Raw genomic sequence first — 4,884 nt, forward strand, 5'->3', positions numbered from 1 at the left:
AGTATTCCACACAGCATTGTTTCTGACAAAGAAACACATTTCATAACCTACATTTCATAAAGATAGCCTCTTTAATAAATGGTGTCTGAGGGACAGGTGGAGAAAAATTTTTTACACAATGTGGGTTGTTTCTTCACACTGTTGGTGGTTTCTCTTGCTGTGCAGAAGTTTTTTAGTAAGAAGAGATCCCAGTTGTTGATTCTTTGTGCTAGTTCACAGGCAACTGAGGTTTTGTTCATAAAATCTTTTCCTACACCAATGTCTTCAAGAGTTCTACCTAATCTCTGTTCTAGTCCATTCAGTGTTTCTCTTTAATATTTAGATCTTTAATCTATTTCAATTTTAATTTAGTGCATGGTGAGAGATATACGTCTAGATTTAATCCTAGGCAAGTTGAAACCCAATTTCTCCAGCACCATTTATTAAACAGACTATCTTTCCTCCAGAGAGGGTGTTTGGCTCCATTTTAAAGATGAGGTGGCTGAGTGTGTCTGGAGTTGTTTCTGCATCTTCTAATATGTTCCACTGGTCCTCAAGTGTGTTTCTTTGCCAGTACCATGCTGTTTTGATCACAGTAGCTTTGTAGTATAGTTTCAGGTTGGGGATTTCAATACCCCCTACCTTGTCTTTATTGTCTAGAATTGCCTTTGCTATTCCAGGTCTCTTCTTTTTCCAAATGAATTTTTGAAGTGTTTTCTCAAAGTCCATGAAGTATGCTGCTGGAATTTCAATGGGGATTGCATTGAATCTATATAGCAGTTTTGGAAGTATGGCCATTTTCACTATGTTGATCCTTCCTACCCAGGAGGAAGGGATGTCTTTCCATTTTGTGATATCATCTTCAATCTCTCTTTTCAGGGTGCTTCGGTTTTCAGAGAAGAGGTCTTTGATTTCTTTTGTTAGGTTGATTCCTAGGTATTTCAGTTTTTTGGATGATATTGTGAAAGGAATTGTTTGCCCTATTTCTCTCTCGGTGATTCTGTTATTCATGTAGAGGAAAGCTATTGATTTTTGTGTGTTGACCTTGTATCCAGCTACTCTACTGAATTTGGTTATTAAGTCTAGAAGACTTTTGGTGGAGTTCTTGGAATCTTCTATATAGAGTATCATGTCATCTGCAAATAATGGACAATTTGACTCCTTTGTTTCTTATCTTTACTCCTTTTATTTCTTTTTCTTGTTTAAGTGCTGTGGCTAATGTTTCCAGAACTATATTGAACAGGATTGGTGATAGTGGACGTCCTTGTCTTGTTCCTGATTTTAGTGTGAAGGATTTCAGTTTTTAACCATTTCGTTTGATATTGGCTATTGGTTTTTCATAGAAGGCTTTTATCAGATTGAGGTAGAGAATGTCTATTCTAATTTTTTGGTGAGTTTTTATCATACATGCATGTTGGATTTTGTTAAATGCTTTTTCTGCATCGATTGAGATGATCATATGGTTTTTGTCCTTGGCTCTATTGATACAGTGTATTACATTGACTTGTGTATGTTGAACCATCCCTGCATCCCTGGGATGAATCCCACTTGGTCAGAGTGTATGATCTTCTTGATGATCTTCTGCATTTTATTTGCTAGTATCTTATTAAGGATTTTTGCATCTATGTTCATTACTGAGATTGGCCTATAGTTCTCTTTTTCGGTTGGGTCTTTCTCTGCTTTGGGGATCAAGGTGATGCTTGCTTCCAGGAATGAATTTGGGAGTATTGCTTCCCTTTCAATTTCATTGAAAAGTTTAAACAGTAGCGGCAGTACTTCCTCTCTAAATATCTTGTAGAATTCAACAGTGAAGCCATCAGGACCTGGGCTTTTCTTAGTTGGTAAGTTTTTAATTACATTTTCAATTTCATTGATTGATATTGCATTGTTTAGAACTTTTAGTTCTTTTTCATTCAACTTTGGTAATTCATACTTATCTAGGAATCTGTCCATTTCTTCTGTGTTTTCCATCTTATTGGTGTATAGGTTCTCAGAGTAGGTATTGATGATCCTCTGGATTTCTGCTGGTCCACTGTAATTTCACCCTTTTCATTCCTAATTGCATGGATTTGGGCCTTTTCTTTCCTTTTTTTGATAAAGTTGGCTAAGGGTTTGTCGATTTTGTTTAGTCTTTCAAAGAACCAACTGTTGGATTCATTGATTTTTTTGTATCATTCTCTTAGTCTCCCTTGCATTGATTTCTGCCCTGATCTTTATAATTTCCTCCCTTGTATGAGTTTTGGGTTTGTCCTGCTCTTCTTTTTCTAGAAGCTTGAGGTTCAGCATCAGGTTGTTTAATTGGGCTCACTCTGTTTTCCTAATATGAGTGTTCACTGCTATGAATTTCCCTCATAAGACTGCTTTCATTGTGTCTCATAGATTCTGATGTGTTGTATTGTCATTCTCATTTAATTGTAGGTACTGTCTGATCTCTTATTTAATTTCCTCTGTGACCCATTGGTTATTCAGAAGTGTGTTGTTCAATTTCCATGTGTTTATAAAATTCTTGCATTTCTTTGGCTATTGATCTCTAACTGCATCACACTATGGTCTGATAATACACAGGGGATAACTTCAATTCCCTCGGACTTACTTAAACATGTTCTGTGAGTGAGTATGTGGTCTATTTTGGAGAACAACCCTGTGCATCTGAAAAGAATGTGTATTCTGATTTTGTAGGGTGGAACACTCTAAACATTTGTTAAGTTCATTTGTTCAAGAGTCTGATTGAGTTCTATTATTTCATCGTTTATTTTTTTGTCAAGTTGACCTAACCATTTGTTACAATGGGTCACTCACTACTATTGTATTAGTGCTTTTTGATTTTTCATGTCCATTCATATTTGTTTTAGAGTTGGGCACACTAGTGTTTGGTGCATAGATATTTATGATTATCATCTCTTCCTTTCAGATTGTTCCCTTTACAAGGATGTAGTGTCCTTCTTTGTCTCTCTTAATCAGTGTTGGTTTGAAATCTACTTGATCTGCAAAGAGGATAACTACTCCTGCTTTTTTTTGGTTTCCTGTCAGATGGAGTATTTTTTTCTACTCTTTAACTTTCAGTCTATGAGGGGTTTTTTGAATTAAATGTGATTCTTCTATTCAGCACATTGTTGGATCTTGTATCTTGACCCATTCTGTCAGTATATTTCTTTTGATTGGTGAATTGAGACCATTAACATTGATGGTTATTACTGATATGTATTGGCTCATCTTTGTCGTTTTTCTTTTTGTTGGATTCTCTCCCTTTGCATTTAATTTCTTGTTGTGCCCGATGGATTCATTTTGATGGACTTCCTGAGTTTGTGATCCTCTTTGTATTTCCTAGGATATTGTCTAAAATTTTTTGGAGTTCTGGTTTGGTATTCATGAAGTTCTAAGGTGCTCTTTATCATGAAAGTGTCTTATTTCTCCATCAATTTTGAAAGATAGTTTTGCAGGGTACATGGGTATGGGTTGGAGGCTGTTCTGTTTTATGGCTTGAAATGCATCAGTCCAGGCTCTTCTTGCCTTGAGGCTTTGCATTGAGAAGTCTGCTGTGATTCTTAAGGGCTTTCCTTTGTATGTGATTTGTTTCTTTTCTCTGACTGCTTGTAGAATTTTGTTCTTCTGTTAGGTTTCTGGAGTCTTAACTATTATATGCCTATGTGTAGATTTTTTTTTATCAAGGCTATTCGGATTCCTATATGCCTCACTTATCTGTATGTCATGTTCTTTTCCTCTGCTTGGGAAGTTTTCTTCCATCACTTCTGCACTCTCTCCTGATTCTTCATTGACTCTTATTAGTCTTATGTTATTCCTCTTTGCATCATCTAGCAGCTGCTACATTGATTCCTCATGGTCCCTTACTATGTTTAAGAAATTTTTCTTTTCCTGATCACTGATTGCAATCCTATCTTCTATATGTGAAATTCCATCCTCACATTGGCTCATTCTGCTGTGTAAACTTTCAGTGGAGCTTTTAATCTCCTGGAAATCTGTTTGCAGCTGTTTTATGGATTCCATTTGTTTCCTATGTTGGGATTCCATCATGTTCCTCAGCTCCTTTATTTTGTTATCTGTGTTTTCTCTAGATTCATTAATCGTGTCTTGTACTATGGTGCACAGTCTCTGCTGTCATCTGAGTAATTTTTTCTGATTTCATTTTTTCCAGGTCCTCTTTTGTTGCCAGTTCAGGGAGTCCAGGTGGCTGAGTATCAGATCATTCCATCTCGTTTCCCTTGGGGTTGCCTTAGGTGATGTGGAAGTCTTGTTTTGAGACTTATTTACATGTCTTCTCATTTCAACAGATGCAGCCTGCTGTATCTTTGTTGAGGTGACTTTTTTCCCAGCCAGTGGTCTTCAATTCTCAGCAAGCCAGTAAGCAGTCTTTACTGTGCTGCTCACCAGTAGACCAATTCCTGGGTTCAGAATGGTGGCCTTCTGCATCCCTGAGCTGACCTGCTGTCTGCGTGGGCTTCTGGCTGGGGCCTGTGCACACTTAGGTTGGTATTTAGGAGTGCCTCTTACTGGGAGCTCTCCATAGGTGTTGTCTGAGAGGGCCTTTGGCTGTACACCGCAATTCCTGTTGTTTACACAGGCTTCTGGCTAGGGTTTCCATGCACTTATCAATGATATCGGGGTGAGCCTCTGGATGTTGCTTGTGTGCCTGTGTAGCTTTTTTCCAGGTGGGCCCTTGGCTGTGGCTGATGTTATGGTGGGCCTCTGGTTGAACCTTGTGTGCCTGTGCAGCTCTTTTCTGGGTGAACCTTTGCCTTGGGTGGGTGTGCCCGAGCATCTGGGTTTGGGGCAGAGCCCTGGCTGGGATCCATCTGCAGCCACATCACTCTAATCCACACAGCTGCTCCTTGGATCTGCCTGGAGCTTTTTAAAATGTAATCTATATATTAAAATCCAAGTGTAGAC

Source organism: Heterocephalus glaber, unplaced genomic scaffold (genome assembly GCF_053883595.1).
Source record: "Heterocephalus glaber isolate CG9 unplaced genomic scaffold, H.glaber_assembly_v1.0 deba00001472, whole genome shotgun sequence".
In the NCBI taxonomy this organism is placed as follows: Eukaryota; Metazoa; Chordata; class Mammalia; order Rodentia; family Bathyergidae; genus Heterocephalus; species Heterocephalus glaber.